Source organism: Paramormyrops kingsleyae, chromosome 10 (genome assembly GCF_048594095.1).
Source record: "Paramormyrops kingsleyae isolate MSU_618 chromosome 10, PKINGS_0.4, whole genome shotgun sequence".
In the NCBI taxonomy this organism is placed as follows: domain Eukaryota; kingdom Metazoa; phylum Chordata; class Actinopteri; order Osteoglossiformes; family Mormyridae; genus Paramormyrops; species Paramormyrops kingsleyae.
The window spans coordinates 4,396,859-4,417,845 of NC_132806.1; the positions used below are offsets into that span (position 1 = coordinate 4,396,859).

Genomic DNA, 20,987 nt, shown 5'->3' on the forward strand with positions numbered 1-20,987 from the left:
CTAAGACATGGGTAAAAACTTTAATAATCAACTTTCGTGAAGAAAAAAAAACGTCTCCATTATGTACACAAAACATTCAGTTTCGGTAATGCAGTAACACATGCTCAGGAGCTAAAGGCGGGGCGGGCGGGGCCACCGCCCGTCGGCCCGGGCCCGCCCCTGGATCGTTGAGGGCCCTCCCCCCAGCCAAAAGAGGACCCTCCCACATACTAAATACAAAATAAAGTTATACTGGTATAATCTCTCCCAAAATTTTAAAAGCTGAAATATATCACTTATTTCAGCAGTGACTTGCGACTTTATATATCTGTCATTTTTGCTATATATTCTTATTATGGTGGGTGTATGGTGTAATTTTTAATTTTTAGATGAATCTAATTGTTTTTTTAGATCTATTTTTTAGATACAATAAGCTTAAAATATAATACGTAGTAATGTTTTGAAGTCAAACTAAGCTGTTCCTTTTGTATTTAATGGTTTTCCGTTTGAGAAATTTGCAAGAAATTGCAGTGCATGATGGGTAAGATCTAAAGGCTGCCTAACGTCCTCATCCATCTGACGACTGTATATAGCCGGATTATATGCCGTGGGCCTTGTAATTTGTTTGTTTGCAATTTCGCCAGGTAGGCTACCTTCTTTAAACTGCGTTTTGTTAGACTACATCTTCACTGCATCACTGATGTCAAAATGTGAGAAATATGTGGTTTTATAAATAAATGTAATAAATTAAAGTAGGTTAATGATTCTGTGCTGTCTGAATTGTATAATAAGTTAGGCTGCATGACATTTGAATGGGCTATACCCGGAGGCATGGACGCATTATGAGAATGAGAAAGACGGTGCGTGCACACTAATTAACCTATACCCTATTCACTTAGACAATACAATGTAATTTTTGCAACAGAAATTGATGAGATGGGCAGGCAGCTGGAGGTGGATTTTTTGTCCTTGGTAAAACGCTGACGGTCTCCACACTGGTAGCAACGTTGCTTTCTAGGTATAGCCAAACAAATCTCCTCCTGTCTGAAAATTATGATCTTCCGGTGTTTTGACATTATAGCATACTGTACCTATCAGAATAGCATATTGTCAGTTAAAGCGCATGCGTAGAACAGAATTACATGTCCGCTAGCCCATAAATTTAGCATTTTGCTGCAAGAATTTTCGACGGAAAGTAAGCAATTATGCTTTCCGGTTATAATTCTAATTGATACTTTTATTGATCCCCTCGGGCAAATTGTCTTCTTTACACCTCCCTCAATTTGCTCTTTATAGAGTCAGCTGTATGCGAAGGGCAGCCACCTGTTGGGGCCCCCAGGGAGCTGGGTGTTAAGGGCCTTGCTAAAGGATTGGGTTTGAACCGGCGACCTTCTGATTACAGGCACAAGGACTTAGCCCATGTGTATTAGTGGCATTTATGCTGTTTTTTGAATGTGAGCTAGCACATAACCCAGCTAGTACCAATTGTTGCAAAAACACTCTAGCTTTCTGTCATTAACTCTTTTATTTTCTTGCATTCTCCGTAATATTCCGAATAACAACAATTTCAGATAACTACTGGAACAATGAGTTCTGGAGGGGAGCAAGCTCCATTACATGCTATAGATATGTTGATCTGATGCCTTTCCTTATCAGATTGTTACCACTGTTAAAAATCACAGATATTTTATTCTGATTGTATGTATTTCCTTATTTTGTTAAAGAATCAGTTTATTCTGACATTGTAAATTTCCTGAAGAGTTTACCCTCTTTAAAATGATGGAGTTCCACTTGTGCCAAAAATATGCCGATATGCATATGAGCTTTCCGTTTCTGTCAAAAATATGTAAACAGCACAAAGTCCATGTCGACTGAACATGTTACAAAGCATTTGTCTGTGACGACTCTATTTTGTCAATGAGTTTGTCTGTGGAGCCCTGAAGGGACCAAAAGGTGTCTGCTAATTAGATACCCAGGAATAAACTGTGTGTCCCTGCCCAAGCATTGCTGCCCAAACAGCAGTCTCCTCCTTATGCCGCCGAGGGAGGAGTAGCAACTGGTTCCCCTGCCACTTCCCCTCTTCCCCCTGCAGATGAGGATTATAACCATTCAGCGCCCGACTCCACCTCCTTCTTGGTGACGATGTGCCGCGGTCAAAGACTCAGGTAGCAGGATGAGGCAGCAGAAATTCTTTCCCCTATGTTGTTATTTACAAATCCTCAAGAGGGAGATAACTTTGGTCATCTGACACTGTAGATGAAGGAGTTGAAGGACATTGTCAGTGACCTGCTGGATCCCAGGCAGAACAGACCTCGCTATGTGGCAGCCCTTCAGATACAGGTCGCCCCGCTCATGGACTGGATCATGAAGCACCAGTTTATACAGGAGCCTAGTAAATCCTGCGAGTGCTACACTGAGCGACTGATGGCAGCTTTCTCCAACTACAGTGGGATGGACCCCCCAGCGGACCAAGAGTGTAAGTGATGTAAAATACACTAAGAGAGCTCAGTTCCTTTAAAGAGAGGTACTTATAATACTCTGTATTAGTTTTCGTGAGCTGTCCTCTTAAAAAGTACAACAGTAGTACTCCATATTCAAATTGTCTCATTAAAAACTACAACCTCCAAACATCAAACTACATGCTTCTATGTCACCTACACTTCAGACTTCATCCTCAAAATCAAAGCAGTATGAACACAAGCAACATGTTCCATTACTTAAAGCTAATATTTAAAAAAAAAATAAAGTCTGTTACAACTGGATTTTTATCTAAGCAAAACAAACATTTTATGTTCAAGTTTTCTTAAAACTACTGAAACAAATAAATGGCTGCACTGCAGTTCCACTGTTTTGTTTGTCACCCTGAATTATGTCCTGCATAGTGTGGAAAAAGCTGAAGGCTGAGGAATGTTACGTAACACAGCTAGAATGCAATAACTCTCTCTGGTGTAATTCACTGTGTAAAACCAATGGTCTTAAGTGTGGTGTCTTCTTCATAACACTCCCTAACTCTTGTATTCGTGACCATGAGATAGGGTGGGCTGCTTTACTTCCTTGCTTTGGCTAGTATTCCTTCCTTTCCTCCCCAGCCTTGGTTGGTGGTTCAGGCAGCATCACCTTGTTTTAGTAGACCCAGGTGCCATACATTTTGAAAGTAGGCTCAAGTGCACAAAATGTTCTAGCAGAAGTCTTAGACAATCTCTGAATTACAAAGTAATCTGACTCCTTCTGAAGCTGTGAGAAATTGTTCATCTGTATTTGCTGCATTGTCACTTGTTGATCTGCGTGTGCCCTGCTCCAGCAGTAAAGGGGAGATCGCGTGCAGAGCTGGTTTTCTGTAGGTTCTTAGTCTGAGTAAAAATAAAATATCCTCATCATACAGGAACCAAGTCTATGGCTGGAAATTTCTGCAACAGAGCCATTTAGTTATTTCTAGAAAAACATATAGAGCCAATGAAGGAACCTGATGTCATAGTAACACAGGTCACTGTCCGTGGTGCTGAATTCTCTACTTGATGGGCTGGTGCTGAATGAATAGGACAGCTGGCCAACGTGTCTGTGTGCTTCCACTGACTGGCACCCTGACATATAATGATTTATAGCAACGAGGGCGAAAAATTCATACAGTAAATTAGTTAACAATAATTAGTAATCACGTATAGTTCTCATTTATCATGATGTAAAATTCAAAAACCTTTTCTGACTATTAATCTGCACATTTTAATAATTTAATTAATATTACCTAATTTGTTTATCATTTTCTGCAATCACTGTGCGTTAAAGCAAGTTTTAAAACTAGCTGTGAAAATCTTGATGCTGTTGTTGATCTGAATGTTGCTGACGGAGCCTTAGGATACGTCTCTATACACATGAGTGAGGGGATGGATGCACTATTTTATGGAGGTCTCTGAAGAGAAAAAAATTATCCCAATTTTATATTGAGAGGGATGGTTAATTCCTTTTTAATGCTGACTGCGTTAAGAGTCCCTGTTCTGCCGTTGATCTTTTGCATGCATGCTATCATATATTAGTTTACTCTGACTTTTGATCACACGTCAAACTAAAGAATTTTTGGTTGTATTTTTGATCCTAATAAAATGTTTTTTTCCACCGCCATGCTTCGTTTTACTTGTGAAGGTTATGCTTGCATTAAACTTCCTTTACAGACAATAAGATTCTGCCGGTGTTCTGTCGAGTTGAGCTACTTTGTCGAGTTAGGCTAGCATAGTGCTAATTGATAGCCCTCACGCTAACCCCAAAAAAACTCCTAAAACCCTTACCCTAACCCCTAAAACCTAAGCCTAATCCTAAGACAGTGGAACTGCACATGCGCAGAACGGCTCGATAGCACGTCTAGATACTGTATGTAGCTCAACTCATCAGAACACCGGTCGGTGCTGCCTACAGCAGTGATATTCCACCAGACCAGGAGAGGACATATCTATTGCAACAAACACAAATAAAGGCAGTGTAGCGAAACAGGTAAACTTTGGTGAGTAAAATTGGTATATTGCTATTACATAAAATAAAAATTGTTCCGGGCTTCTGTTTTTGATTATATTTAAATTTTATGTGAAAGATAGCTAGTTTCCTATGCAGTAATGCAGTTGTTGATTGTGAAGGTGTGGGTGAGTGCAGACCTGTATTCCATGTGTCAGGAGTGACTGACAGCTCCATTGCATTGCCTGTATGTTGTTTTTTGTCAAATTGGAGGAGACTGCAGAGAGGGGTTTTAATTCAGTATTTGAATTGGAAATTATGAATGTGGAGATAGAAGTTGTGGACAGAGAATTCCAGCTGAATGCTGTTAACTTGGACATTGCTGAAACTAAAGTGGACAAATTATTAGTGGAACACCTCAACATAAATGATCTCGAAGCAGGCAGTGTGAAGGTGTCCACATCAAATGGCAATGTGGTGAAGGTGCCCCTGCAGACAACGCATGGGAAACAGAAGAAAGGCAAAAAATGACAAAATTAGAGCCCACTGCCAACCACGAGAGCCGGTGGCTGAAGCTGAACATCCTTCTCAGCCTCTTATTTGAATTTGTCAAATTGTTTTAAATCATTGTGGGATTAGCCCCATTGCACCCTTCACATACATACTTACAACATCTCTAAAATACTTTAAATTGTAAACATGTTTCTTCTCTACATCCATGCTTGCGTGCGTGGTTTGTGCTTGCCTGTGCTTGTGTGTGTACGTGCCTGAGTGCATGTATGCGTTTGTGCCTGTGTGTGTGCCTGTATGCGTTCCTGTATGCATGCGTGTGTGCATTAATGTCTGTGTGTGCGCGCGTGCCTGTGTGCTTGCCTGCCTGCTTGAAGCATGTCTGTGTGCATACCTGCCTGTGTGCCTGCCTGCCTGCATGCCTGGCTGTCTGCGAGCATGCCTGTGTGTGTGTATGCGTGCCTGTGTGCTTGTCTGCCTGCGTGAGTGCCTGTCTGTGTGCATGTGTGCCTGTGTGCATACCTGCTTGTGAGCCTGCATGCATGCGTGCCTGTGGTGTGCTTGCATGCGTGCGTACCTGGGTGCATCTGTGCGTGCATGTGTGTGTGACTGTGTGCATGCCTTTGTGCGTGCCTGCATGCGTGAGTGTGTGCCTGTGTGCATTCCTGCCTGTGAGCTTGTGTGCGTGCGTGCATGCCTGCCTGTGTACGTGCATGCGTGCCTGCATGTGTGTGCATGACTGCGTGCTTGTCTGTGTGCGTGCGTGCCTATGTGCATGCGTGCATGCTTACCTGTGAGTTTGCGTGTCTGTGTGCATGCGTGCGTGCCTGTGTGGGCTTGCATGCGTGGGTGCCTGCATGCTTGTGTGTGTGTGTGTCTCTGTGTACCTGTGTGCTGTAGTGCCTGTGTGCAGGAGTGCCTGTGTGCATGCCTGTGTACTTGCGTGGCTGCGTGCTCCAGTTAACCTCAGTTTGTTCCCAGGGGTGGGTGGCACGGTGATTGTGGTTGGCACTGTCACCTCACACCACGTGGGACCTGGGTTTGAGTTTCTGCCAGGGTTCCATGTGTGGAGTTTGCATGTTCTCGCCGTGTCATCGTGGGGTTTCTCCCCCTAGTCCAAAAACATGCTGAGACTAACTCAAGTTACCAAATTGCCTGTAGGTGTGAGTGAATGGTGAGTGTGCTCTGTGATGGGTTGGTGCCCCATCCTGGGTTGTTCCCTGCTTTGTGTCCTGCTCCGGAGCCCCTGCAGCCCTGAACAGGAGAAGCGGTTTCAGAAAATGGATGGATGGATGGATGGATGGATGGATAGATGGATGGATGTTCCCAGAAGTATTTGGTCCCAGATGTGTGAGGCAACATTGCTAACCACTGCATCACTGTGCCATCCCCATGTATGGGATATGCAGAAGAAAACGGTAACTGGTTATCCAGTGTGTAATGTAGACACCCGAATAACCAGACCAGAGAATAGAACAAAAATGCTGTTTACTTAACAAAACAGTACAGCAAATTATCACGGTAGCTCAGCATGGATTTTCCGTATACCGCGGTAATCACTCTCTTTTTTCAAGTCTCCACTTTTCCGACACTGCCCCCTAGTGTTCTAAAGTCTAGTGTTCTCCTGGTCGAAAAGAAGGCATTGATGCGCCACGTTTAGCATCAGTGTAATGCTGCATGTCATTCTGATGTCTCTGAACTGCACGACGAGCAGAAACATCCAGTGGAGACATAGCAGACGGCAAGGGAAAAATATCCAATTTGGTGCGCATTTTCCTGCCATAAATGAGTTCATATGGTGAGGTGGAGGTTGCAGCATGTGGCGTTGCACGATACACCTGGAGCCAGTTCATAAAAGTGTCATTCCATGGTTGTGACTGTTGAATGGCAGTTTGAATGCAGCTCCTCAGGGCATGATGGAGTCTCTCGACAGCTCCGTTAGCAGCTGGATAGTAAACTGAGGTCCTGCTATGGGAGATACCGTGGGTGTGCAGGAATGAGGCAAAAGCTGCCGAGGTGAACTGTGGACCATTGTCTGTGACAATGTTCTCTGGGTTACCATGACGACAGAAAACTGATGTCAGGAAGTGAATAACATCCTCAGTAGTGGCAGTATGTGAAAAGGCAACCTCAGGCCACTTTGAATAATAGCCCGTCAGCGTGATAGCGTACCTGCAAGCAGAAACTGCAGTGTCAAAGGGACCAACAATGTCAAGGCCAAGTTTCTTCCATGGCCCATCAGGCAGTGGAACTGGTTGCAAAGGAGCAGGGTGAGTAGTAGCTGTTTTATCATTAACCTGGCAGAGTATACATGAAGCAATGCAAGACTGTACTTGTGAGTCCATCTTTGGCCACCAGTAGAGGTCGCGCAGACGTTGCTTTGTGCGGACAATCCCTTGTTGACTCTCATGTGCAAGCATGATCAGGGTGTGTCGTAAGGAGAGTGGCACGATGAGTCTTGAGCCTCTGAGGATGTAGTTATCCTTGACTGAGAGCTCATCTCTGATCTTGTAGTATAGGGCCAGTACACCACTTACTGATTTAACGGATGGAGGCCAACCACTTTCAATTTGTGAGCGCAGGGCTGACAGTTCAGGACAAGAAGAGCAAGCAGAGTTGAAGTCAGCCACTGGAAGGGAGCTCAGGACAGCTGAAATATGTGCCACCATCTCGGGTTCTGCATCTGAAATAGAGTCAGAAGGCACAGGCAAGGGAAGGCGCAAGAGACAATTAGCCGTATAGTTCTGGGAGCCTGGTTGATAGACAACATCATAGTCAAAACAGAGCAGGCGTGCAGACCAGCGGGCAACCCGCATTCCAGCCCGACCGATTCCCTTTGTGCTGAACAGTGTTGTCAATGCCTGGTGATCTGTGCGGAGAGTAAAACGACGTCCCCACAGGTATGTTCTCCATTTTTCTGTAGCCCACACACAAGCAAGTGCTTCTTTTTCAACGGTCGAGTATTTCCTCTCTGTTTCAGTCAGTGTGCGGGAAGCGAAAGCCACTGGCTTCTCTGTGCCATCAGGCTGTACTTGTGCAAAGACAGCTCCAAGTCCATAGTCACTCGCATCTGTGGAAATCACCGGTCGCAGAGAAGGGTCAAAAAGAGCAAGCGCAGGACTGTTCACAAGAAGTTGATTGACCTGCTGCTTTGTGCCGCAAGAGACCATGTAAATATGTCTTTTCCACTGACGCAGGCACGCATAGGAGCCACAACCGTCGGAAAGTTAGGCAGAAACTTTGAATACCAGGACACTAGGCCCAGAAATGATCTCAGGGCAACAGCATCAGATGGGGAAGGGGCTTTCAGGACGGCATTAATGTGGTCTTGGTCAGGAAGAATGCCATCTACAGTAATGACATGACCTAGGAAGCGTAGGGAGGTCTTCCTGAAGTCACATTTATTCTCATTGAGAACCAATCCAGCCTCCTTCAGCTTTTGGAGGACAGTGTTGAGGTTCTGGTCATGCTCAACAGGAGTGTTGCCATAAACGATAAGGTCATCCAAATAATTTTGAACACCTGGGAGACCGCTGAGGATGTCAACCATCATTTTCTGAAAGGCTGAGGGAGCCGACGCAAGGCCATAAGGAACTCTGCAGAATCGGAACAGACCGTCATGTGTGATGAATGCTGTGAGGTCCCTGCTATCTTCATGAAGAGGCAACTGGTAGTATGCATTAGCCAGATCGATTGTAGAGAACATCTTTGCACCCTGTAAATTTGCAAGCAGTTCATCCACATGAGGTAGGGGGTAGCAGTCTGTGACCACAGCTTTGTTCGGTTCACGGAGATCCGTGCACATCCGTATTCCACCTGTGACCACAATAGGCGAAACCCAGGGTGATGCGTCAATTTTCTCAATCACGCCAGCTTTCAGTAAGCGGTCAAGTTCAGCTGAGACAGAAGCTCTTACAGCAAAAGGCAGGCGTCGTAATTTCTGGCGTACTGGTTTAACAGTGGGGTCGATTTTCACCTTATGCACAAAATTTTGTGCACAACCAATGTCTGGAGTAGCAGGGATGCAGGAAGCAGGTGAAACAGTCACACAGCTAATGGCAGGAGCAGTAGGGATAAAGGGAGGAGATGTAGAGTTTGTGGTAAACACGGGGGGAAGGACAGTGTTACCTTCAATGCAGATGCTTAAGGCTTTCATAAGATCTCTTCCTAAAAGAGAGGTGCCCTTCTTCACCACGTAGAATGTGACTGGGGCAGTGAGAGCTCCCTTACTCACGTCGACTTGTAGGCAGCCAAGCACAGGAATTCTCTTCCTCGTGTAGGTCACTAGCTGACTAACAGGTGGAAGCAGTGGGGTGTCATTGAAGTACTGAACATAGATGTGGTGTGGCAAAATAGATACTGCTGATCTTGTGTCAACAGTCAGTTCATGCTCTTTGGTAGGAGAAGCAGGTGTACTGATATTGATTTTGCACTTAAGTGTGTGTGGTGACTGGCAAGTGTTGTTTAAGTATAGCACAGTCAGTTCAGGTAGCTGAATCTCATGTACATCACTTGTCTTGGATGAGCGACAAACACGAGCAAAATGTCCAACTTTATGACAAGACTTGTAAGTTGCTTTGGCTGCAGGGCACTGAGAAGAATTAGCCAGATGTTTGTCAGAACCACACCTGAAACAGCTGCGGGAAGATGTAGTGGTGACATGGGATGGCTTATTTGGACGAGTGTGCTGTGTGTATTCCTTTTTAGTGAATCGCGAACGGGGCTGTACAGCTTGCACTGAGACACTGTCATTTGCTGCTATTGCTTTGGCTTGTCGAACAGCAGATTCTACTTGTGATGCGATCGTTAAGGCTTTGTCCAGTGTCAGATCCGGTTCGAGCAGGAGCCTCTCTCTTATATTTGAGTTACTCACATGCTCAATCAGCTGATCACGGATCATCTCATCTGTTTTATCATCAAATCCGCATTTTGAAGCAAGATCACGCAGCACGGCCGCATACTGTACAATAGTCTCATGAGGTGCTTGTCTTCGCTGTCTGAAGGTATGTCGTTCCACAACAACATTTACTTTGCGTGTGTAGTGTTTCTCTAAAGCAGCGACAGCAGAGTCAAAGGAGTCACCTGTATCTGGTAGCGAGTAGAAAGTCCGTTGTCCCTCAGCTCCTAGACAGTGGAGTAGTGTAGCTCTCCTGCGAGCTTCAGGCCAAGTGTTTCCTGTTGCTTTAATTACCAGTAGATAGTTCTTGAAAATCCGCATCCACATGTCGAAGGGTATCGGGGGTTCTCTCGGGCACGGTAAAAACATTGAAGGTGCAGGCACGTGTCCAGCCATGGTGAGTCAACAGAAAAAAAGAAGAGGTGAAAACACAAAACTCGTCGCCAAAATGTAATGTTGACACCCGAATAACCAGACCAGAGAATAGAACAAAAATGCTGTTTACTTAACAAAACAGTACAGCAAATTATCACGGTAGCTCAGCATGGATTTTCCGTATACCGCGGTAATCACTATCTCTTTTTTCAAGTCTCCACTTTTCTGACACTGCCCTAGTGTTCTAAAGTTGCAATAACAATCATTGAACACAACACAGTGTGTGACAGATGTCAAATCACATGACCCAGAGATTCTGAGCTTAAGAGCCAATAAGAAACAGTTTAAGTCTCTGTACTTGTCAAGGAGAAGCAACTCAAGGGGTGGAAATGAACCAGTTTGAAGGCACAGAGAAGTGGATCATCACCATTAGAAGGGAAGTGCTGCAGCTCACATTTCTGCTCCTTTTACAACCGGGGTAATGAATCCCTGTTAATCACTATTAATCCCTAACAATGCTTGGGACAGGTCTGCATGTTTCCAGGCAGGAAAGGTGAAGGAAACCTCTGCTCTTAATTATAGATGCATCTGCTGTGCAAAAGTTTTAAATTATGAAACAAAGCGAATGTATTACACATTTCAGGATTTATATTAATTTGTAATATACCATCTTGCCGGTCGTTATGCTAAATCAATGAATAGTTTCCCAATAAAAGCAGGAAAATCTATTATTATGTCTTAGTTTTTTTTTTGCCAAACCTGAATGTTAAATGTGTTAAGTAACAAAATTAGGCAGCGTTTAGTGATCAGAGATGTAAATTCAGTAATTAAGCAGCGTGGGGTATACTGCTGTACATTAAGTGTAAGTGATGAATTCATGGACACCATGAGTAGACTCTAGCATTAAAGACATAAAGCGATTTCAATGAAACAGAAGAAATTTATCCCAGCACAGTAATAATAATCATAATCAATTAAGAGAAAAAAATCTCATATTTAAGATTTTTCTCAAGCTTTAAAAGTTTCTTTGAAATTCTATGGCCCCGGTTTCTCAAAACCTTAATGCTACATCGTTTGTAAGTTCTTTGTTAAAAGATAGAACTTACAAAGGACGTAGCATTAAGAAGGCTTCCAGAAACTGACCAATGATCTTTATAAGTAATCATTTATTTTGTGTTCAAGACGTAAACTATAATTGACCAACATTATCCAAATCAATAAAAATTAGCTGTGCCTTCACATATTGCAGAATAGTCAGTGATATGTGGGCATGTACCATGAACCAGCCCTCTTTCCTTGCTTTCTCCCTCCATTTCTGCCTCTCTTGTTGCTCTCTCCCTTCAAGATGACATCATAGCCGCCCAGTCACCATGATGTCGCCATTTTATACTGCTCTGCGTATTGCTCTGTTTTGGGAGGGAGCATCAGGAGTCCGTTTGCACTGTGTTTGTTCATCATTCCGAGTTCACCTAGTTCCCTGCAGGGGGCATAGAGAGATACCTGTCAGTACTGTGTTACAGGCAGCCGTGACACATTCCCCATTAGTATTGCACTATGGGCGGATGCGACATATCCCTGTCAGTGCTGAGATACAGACGGATGCAATACAGTAACTGAAATGACTAGTTACTGAAATCAAAGTCCTGTGTTTCAAACAGAATGGGCTTTTACTGGGGTTGGACAATGAAACTGAAACACTAACCAACAGCCAGTATTAGTGCCTGGCTATTAGTGCCTTAGCCACTAGTCAGTAAGAGCAGAGCGTGAAGGTCGAGTTCACAGAGCAATAGCATAACAGGATCCGGCAGGGCAGCGTCTCAGCGTCAAGCAATTATGCAAATTAAAACAAAGTTAGCAAGTTGGAGTTTCCTTTAGATCTTTTCTTTATTCAGAATAAATAAAACATTTACCTGTATTTACAATTTGCAAACCCAAATAATGTACAGTATATAACAGCTGATTTTCTCTATTCTGTGTATTCTAGTATACAGTACACTATTGTAAAAGCATTCATAAATGTAGTAAAAATATTATAAATTGTGCAAAGGTGACATTCAAACAATATCTAAAGATGGTTGACACTACCTGTACAGTATGCTTGAAATATCGGTAAGGTGTGACTCCTCGCTTATCGACCAATTCGCTTAACGACCACTTGTACTGTAGGAACGGTCATTAAGTGAGGAGTGTCTGTATTGCTGTTATGTAATTTCAGTTGTACAGTAGTAATTCATGTTTCCCTAGTGAACTGCAGAAACATTAATATTAACAAACGCAAATGCCACATTATTGGAATTTAAGATTATGCCCTTCAATTTTTCTATAACGTAGTCCCCTGTATCCATGAATGATATATTCCAAGAACTACGCTGTAAAACTGATGTAAATTTACAGGAAAATCTGAACAGTATTTTGCTGTATTAGTGTTATGCTGTGTCATATTGTAAACTGCATTGCAATCTGCGAGAAAAAAAATGTGATTACAGCACCTTAAGAGAAGGGCATTGTGTACAGGAATTTGCTGTAAACTTTCCTGTAAACAGCTGAGCATCTTAGGAAGGTGAAATAACGGTGTCTAGATTTTTTAAATTATGCTGGAATGTCTAGTATCGTGGGAAAGTAAGTGTACTGCTTTGTTTTCCATATTGGCAAAATGAACCACGAAAAGCATCGCGTTCATAAAGTGCTAAGTAACGTTACGTAAAATTAGCACACGATAGCATTTTATATCAGTTTACATCAGGGGCGATTCTAGGTTCAGAGCTTTGGGGGTGCTGAGCACCCAGAGAGCTGCCCAGCAAGGCAAGATACACTTTACTCGCCACAATGAGACTTTTTCCCTGCCTCTCAGTGTACTTTCAATCAAAAGGCAAATAACCAAACCACGTGTACATTTAATAAAATATGTGACTATTTAAACACTGATCCAACATTATTCTTGATTGACAGATCATGATCTTCTACTTTTACCTGAATGCCCGTCCTTTTTTTGAAAAAACTTCCTTATATCCATTATGAACCTGGCTGTCTTTCTGTGCAAAATACACACACACACACACACACACACACACACACACACACACACACACACACACACACACACACACACCAGACGTTATAAAGTTAATGGGCATCCAGTCAGTTAGCTACCTTAGGTTTAATATTCGGAACATGAAAAAATAACCAGCTTCTCTCGTTCCATTTCAAAGAGAACTGGTAAAACAGTTGGCAATTTAAGTTTTTAGATTTAGGCTATATAAATTTCAATGGGAGCAACAGGACGGTCAAAATGTTGCTGATTTTCCTAGAGTAGGGCGGATTGTAGGGTAGCAAACATCGTCAGAAAACGTGTTTTCAACACTGCAGTTTACCTGTGAGGGTAACAGGGCTGTCAAGTTTTGAAGACAGGCAAGAGTGACATTCCACAGGATGCCTTTTCATTGGTTGTTGTGTTGTATTCTACCCAGATACAATAGTACTATTTTCTGATTGGCTATTGTGTAGACCCTTTCTTTTTTTTTGATTGGCTGGTAAGTGACAGGCTCTTGGGGCAAATCTTGTCCGACTTCAACGTCATAAAAGAGGCGTGTTTCATCAGAGTTCCGACTTGGAGAGAAATAATCGAATGTATCGTAATGTCACTCAGCTCAGAATTCCCGAGTTCCGAGAGAAAAACGAACGCACCATTAGACTCCAGCGGAGACACGCTTGTTTTATAGTGAGGCGCTACTGTGCCGCGGTCTGGGGAAAAATTGGGCTCTGCGGCATATTAGCCTACAAATTATTTTTCCGCGTGAGAAATACAATGTGTGGCGGGAGTGCGTGACAAAAGAATGAAAAGAGTGACTGTCACTCTCAATGCGTGACACTTGAGAGCCCTGGGGTAATGTTTTTCAGCTAATAAGAGACATGGTCTGACTCCTACTACCTAACTATATAAAGAAAGAGTTACTGAAGGTTAAATGCAGCTAACATGTCCTGTTTTAAGCCAAGTACTCACACCACCGCTCCAATGCGTCTCAGCCACCATCGCTGGAGCCAGTCAGAGTAGCGGAGAGTGAAGCTGGAACGAACCATTTTTCGGGGCTGGGGGGGTGGTATCTATACTAGTTATTAAAATATTACATCTGAATGATTTTTCATATTTTAATACTGTCTCACATAAACAGCATGAACTGTCAAAAAAAAAGTTAGAAATCTTTGGGGGTGCTTTTATTCATTTTGGGGGTGCTGAAGCACCCCCAAAAATGGGCTAAAATCGCCCCTGGTTTACATGAATAGTAAAACTAGGCTGCTGCTTTTGCTAGAAGATAATTTAATGTAGTGATAACTACATAGTGAAATGACCTTTATTATTTAACTTAATTTTTTTTTGCAAAATTCTCGCTTTTCATTTTATTATCCAGAATGTTTCATTGTGAACTTTGTAGTCATAACTGTGAAACAAAATTTGCATTTGTGAGACATATGAAAATTCACAAGAATGTCCGAAACTTGACCTTCAAATGTGCTTTACTTGATTGCAACCGCATATTCCGAAAAATTAGTGTTTTCAAAACATGTGTACAGAGATCACCCATCAAAAGGCCTCAGGGAATCAGATAATCTTGGCTTTTCAGGCCAATGCACTGTTAATGACACATTGTCTTGTCATGTGGATATTTGCACTGAAAGGTGTGACAGTATTTCCAATTTAGTGTCTCACTAAAAAGGACACATAAGAGAGGGCAGGACTGTTTCTTGTCCATTTAGAAACTGTGATAAAAGGTTCCTTGTGGTGTCTACATTTTTATCCCATTTATCAAGAATTCACAAAAAAATGTTATATAAGAGATATTTCAAGCTGTTTGACTCCAGATAGTGGAGCACTTATGCAGTTAAAGTGTTTGGGTGAACAAACAGAGAAGCTGAATATGCAAGAAAATGTCCTAGATGATGATGGAGAGGAAGAGCAGTCAGATGTTTTTCCTGAGCATGCTGATGAATCCCTCTTCTTAAACAGTATGTCTTTGCTTTACCTTAAACTGCAGGCAAAACTGTTACTTCCATCTTCAGTAATCCAGATAATTACTGAGGATTTACAGGACGTGCATGATATCAGTCAGTCCCATCTATTTCATTAGCTCAAAGAGAAGTTAGTGACTCTAGATCAGGGGTGGGCAAACTTATCCGCAAAGGGCCGGTGTGTATGCAGGTTTTTGGGATAACCTGTAGGTCAGCTGTTCAAACCCAGGTGTGAAGACTCTTCAGCCAATCAGTCCTCTAATTAGTAATCTAATTAGGGAGTTGCAGCGAAAACCCGCATACACACTGGCCCTTTGTGGATAAGATTGCCCATCCCTGCTCTAGATGTATCTGAGTGTGACATAAATAATATTGTGGATACCCTAAAATCAGAGGATCTTTTCTGGGCATGCAACTCTGGGCCACAAAAAACTGATAAAAGACGAAAAGTTTTTAAAAATCAGTTCAGATACATTGAACCAGTTCCAATATGTCTCAGACAGAATAAGTCAGGAAAGGAATGCTTTGCCCAGTATGTACCCATTACAAAGACACTCAGATCACTCTTTTGTTGTGAGTCGGTTAGGCAACAAGTGCATGCACATAAGCAGCAAATGTTTTTCACAGCTCAATCAATGGACACATTAGAAGATATATGGAATGGCAGCAATGTTGCAGAGAATGCATTGTTTCAATCTGATCCAAAGTCTTTGAGCCTAATCTTGTATCAAGATGCTTTTGAAGTTGCTAATCCACTGGAATCAGGCAAGAGGAAGCATAAAGTTCTTGCTGTGTACTTTTCACTTGCAGATATGGCACCACAGAATAAGTCAAGTGTGGATCAAATGCAACTGGCTTCATTATACCGAGACCAGGGTTTTAAATATTTTGGCCACGACAAAATCTTTAGTTCTCTTCAAAGAGATCTGAAGGATCTAGAAGAAAAATATTTGGTCATGTCTGATGGACAGGTGTACAGAGGCACACAAGGAGTTCAGTTATGAAGAGTTAAATAACCATATAAATAGTTTTCATTACCTTGGCAGTGATGCTAACAACAAACTAAGTGCTGTAAATCCTGCACATGAGAAACTAAGTGGGCAAGCCGCACAGAACTGGGGTCTACTCAGAATCCTGCCAGTTTTGATTGGGGACAAGATTCACAACCCAGTGGACAATGATGTCTGGCAAGTAGTGTTGCAACTCTGACAAATAGTCAAACTTATTTGTGCTCAAAAGATAACCACTGGTCAAATAGCATATAGGTTTTGATAGAGGAGTACATACTAAGCAGAAAGGAAAGTTTTCCAGATCAGCCACTGAAACCAAAACACCATTATATGTGTCATTACCCAGACTTAACCATTTGCTTTGGGCCTCTTATTCGTTTATGGGCTCTACGATTTGAGAGTAAGCATACATGTTTCAAACAGTGTGCTCGCAAATTGCACAACTTCAAGAACCTCTGCTCCACCCTTGCTGAAAGGCATCAGCTTCTACAGGCTTACCTTAGTGCTGGTTATATCCTTCAACCATCTGTTGCCATTGAAAAAGGCAACAAGACTTTTTTGTACAAGACTACAGTAATAAGATACAAGAATCAGTTGCCCCTCTTAGTTTTCAGCCAAGCAACACTGTTGCAGCACATGAAGTTTGTGTTAAAGGCACACTTTATAAAAAGAACGTGTGTTATCTTGGAGAAGAATGATGAAGGACTTGTCTTTGGCAGGATAAAGTTAATTTTTATTGACAATGCTACTGCTGTCTACTTTGTCACAGAAAAATGACAATCTGTCCATCTTGTTGATCAAGGTGTTTATTGCCTCACAGAAAGTACATACTATGTCTGTACTGATCACGAAAAGCTTCTGGACTACTATCCTCTGCCAGAGTTTAATATGAATGAATTACCAGTAATCTCTCTCCACCACTCGTTTCCTCTTCTATAGGATGCTGGAACCTAGCAATCTGATTAGGGAGTGCATCCTCTCTACACTTCCCAGTATTCCTGTAGTCACTAAGTCGTATGGTGGAGAGGCTGATACAGCAAGGAGTAGAGACAGAGGAAGACCTGCAGAATGTGACAGAGCAAGACATTGAAGAGTTTGTAAAGTGCATTCAGTGCAGAAAACTTCTGCATCCATGGAAACATGAAGGTAACTAAGGTTTCAGATGATGATCAAGTTTTCTTATTTCTAAAATAATTTCCTCCTGAAAACATAAAAGGAAATACATGCTTACAATAACAGAAGAGCACATGACTAAGCTACAAAGATTGGGGCTAAATTTGCATTGTAACATGCAGAATTAATTGATTATTGTTAATGTTAACAAGTGTGGTGTATCCTCAATGCAAAAATGAGATTGAGAGATGTTATGAAATATTAATACATATAAATGTAATGTTTTCCTATTCCACATACTGTGTACATTTCTGCCCCACAAATGCAGATGTCTGCATGCATCCCACTGGACCAGAGCTCTTCATTTTCAGGCAGACCCCTATCCTCTCCTGCAGCACCACCCTTGCCTGCAAGGCCAAACTGGCCAGACACTTTTAAAGTAAACTGGGACAAAATGCCTCCCAGTCTATGCACAGCCATCCCGAATGGAAAAAGGCCTTCCCCAGCAGATAGACGACAGATGATCTGTGTACTTGTTGATGATATGAGGAAAATTGAAGTGAATCCAAGCAGAGCCCACTGTCTCATCATTGCAAGAGACACATTAGCATCCCCAGTCATTTATGGACACAATGGATGATGAAACAACAACTAGGTGCAGGTTATGAATCTCTTCCGTCTCAAATAAAGATAAGCAAGTCAGCACAGAACATCATCAGCTGCCCTCTTCCCTCACTTGTGGATATTGCTGACACCTGCTACCTCTCTAGAGCAAAAAACATCACAATGGCCTCTTCCCACCCTGGTCAGAACCTATTTGACCTTCTGCCCTTAGGCAGGCAGTACAGGTCAATGCAAATACACAGCAACAGACTACTGAACAGTTTTTTTTCCCAAATCCACACTCTCAATAAACTTACACAGTGACGTCACTACCCACCTTACAAAACCCCGATATTTATTCAAATGCATCTGTGTAATATATTGTCTGGAAGCAAAATAGTGTAACTTGCACTTGCACTTTTACCTGCCTTTGTTTTTATGTTGTATGTGTGTCATAGTGTGTTTTAATACCAACAGGCATTTGAAATTTCATTGTATTATTTCTTTATTTTTTTATTTTTATCTTAAACGTTTTTTAGGTATTTGGCATTGTTAGGCACTAATGTTAAGCACAGCACTTTCTTTATTGCTCCAGTTTCATTTTACGTACTAGGGAAATTTTGAAACCTAAGGAGGGAGAAGTGTTATAATGTGAGCATTATAAAACCAAGAAAACTGGTAACTGGTAATGTAGTGGCTTCCTCTAGTGGCAGCTGTTGTAAGTACGGGCTGTTTTGGGAGTTGCATGGGGTTTTCCCTGGTTTTCCCAGATTTCCCGGGGGCCCAGGCAGGGACGGATTACGGACCGGGCCAGCGGGGCTGCTGCCCAGGGGCCCTTGGAGTGCAGGGGGCCCGTGGGGCCCCTAGCCCAAAACAATTTGCAACGCTTATCAACAATGTATTTTCGTTTGTCTATTTTAGAGGGCCTACATTCTTTGATCCTCTGCCTACAAGAGCCCCTGACCCTATAGGGCCTCTGATGGAAACATGGAGGGAGGGCGTTTGGCTGCCAAGGGCCCTTGAATTGTGGTGGTTGTGTGGTGCTGGTGGTGGTGGTGGTGGGGGGGGGAATGGGTGCATGGGAGCCTACTTTTAGAAGGCCCTCTTAGGCCCTCCTATTATGGTCCTGGCTTCTGGCTACCAGGAGGTACTACCATTAGGCTGTTCTGATTATAATTTGAGATCCAACTTACTGTATCAACTTAAGCCACCTTCTTTTCACTTTTTCTGAGGTAAAAAGCGGCAAAAGATAGTTTTGTCAACATCATTCTGCTTTTACAACACGGTACGCCGCACTAGTTTGGACCTACAAGTGGCATGATGACGTAGCAACTAGCCATCCTTGACAATGCTGGCGTTTTTTTTTTTTGTTTGTTTTTTTTTTGAGGGGGGGGCCCTCGCGAACGTTTTGCCCAGGGGCCCACACAACCCATAATCCGTCCCTGGGCCCAGGGCGTCTTAACCTCTTGTGTGCCAGGCAGCATGGCTCCTGAAAAATCTCAGCATGTCCTACTTTTTCTGATGACGAAATAAAGTTCATCAAAAGACACAAAGTGGTTATTTTTAGTGGAAGTTACTGCAGGTACCACATCTTCTTTGCCTTTATCACATCCTGCACCTCACTCTTCCACCACCACATCTCTTTATCCCCATGTGCTCTCCTTCCTGTTGTTTTACCCAGCATTTCTTCACCTGTCCTCAGTGAAACATTGCTTCTCTTCTCCAACCATTCCGCCACACTCTGAAATAACTGCACTTCATTCAAAACTTTCTCCTTAAACCTGTTCCAAAGCCCCTCCTCTTTCCAAGTCCACCACTTTGACCTTTGTGCTGTTTGCTCTGATCTTGCCCTACTGACTCTGATCTCCATCACCTCCAGTCTATCACCTTTACTTTATGTCTTTCTGCCACACTTTCCCCATTCATGGTCTTGCAATTCTTTATTTCTGTCATTTGATTTCTTCTGCACATTATAAAGTCTGTTTGGGTTTCTCTTCCTCCACTACTGTAAGTCACAAGCTGCTTTACTTTCTTAAAAATGCATTAACTATTGCTAAATCAAATGCCAAGCTGAAATCTACTATTTTCTCCCCTTCACTGGTTTATTATTATTATTATTATTATTATTGTTATTATTATTATTATTATTATTATTATTATTATTATTATTATTATTGGTCATGCCCCTTCCCAGCTGTTCCCATGTAGTTAATTACTTCTCCCAGTATTTTAGTCTCCGGAGCACTTTTACCAGCGTGACATCTTCTCGGTCTCAGAGTACTGGCGGTTCTGTTACCTTTTCCCTTATTCCGCCTTCCGTTTTCCCCTGACTCTGTTCTGTCCCTACACCCTGAGTTTTGCCATATCCTCTGATCACCTGGTTCCCCCTCGTCTGATTATCACCTGTTCTATCGACCTCCATTAAGCCGACGATATAAATACTGTCTTTGACCTGGATTGTCTGACTTGTTTTTCATCATCACATTAAATCTCCTGGTTGATTTCAATTTTTCTTCCACTGCAGTTACTGAGTCAACAGAGCGTTGGCAACTTTTATGCTCTATGTGCCACAGCACTCAGAGACCCCACTCTGTTACTTTATAACAGCCACATATTTGTCTAAGTTTCTGTTGTTCTTAAACACTTCTAATTTGTAATAATACCACTTGCAGGAATATCTAGCATGGAAGAAATTACAGAAACTGACTTCTTGCAAAGCTGGCATCCTATGACAGTGCCACAGTTGAATTCTCTGAGCTCTTCAGGACAACCTGTTGTTTCACAAATGTTTTAAATCTGATTGCATGGATAGGTACTTGATTTTATACACCTGTGGCAATGGATCTGAATGAAACACCTGATTTAAATGGTTGAGAAGTGTGCCCCAATACTTTTGTCCAAGTAATGTACCATGTAAGTGTAGATCAGAATGATTACTTAAATTACTGTGTGAACAGCCAATCAGATCAGCCTGATGTGTATCTTGTACCTCTCTGTTTCCTGCCCTTTCATCCCGACCACGACCATGATCTCTCACTTAGCAGCAGAGCAGTTTA

At 42.5% G+C, this 20,987-nt stretch overlaps 1 long non-coding RNA gene across 1 annotated transcript; it reads left to right on the forward strand.

Annotated features, from left to right (window-relative positions):
- Positions 1-523: 523 nt before the first annotated feature.
- Positions 524-18,315, forward strand: LOC140593135 (uncharacterized). Its single transcript, XR_011993403.1, has 5 exons — positions 524-623; positions 1,276-2,144; positions 2,236-2,455; positions 17,155-17,361; positions 17,657-18,315. It is a non-coding gene; the product is annotated as an uncharacterized lncRNA (long non-coding RNA).
- Positions 18,316-20,987: the final 2,672 nt, after the last annotated feature.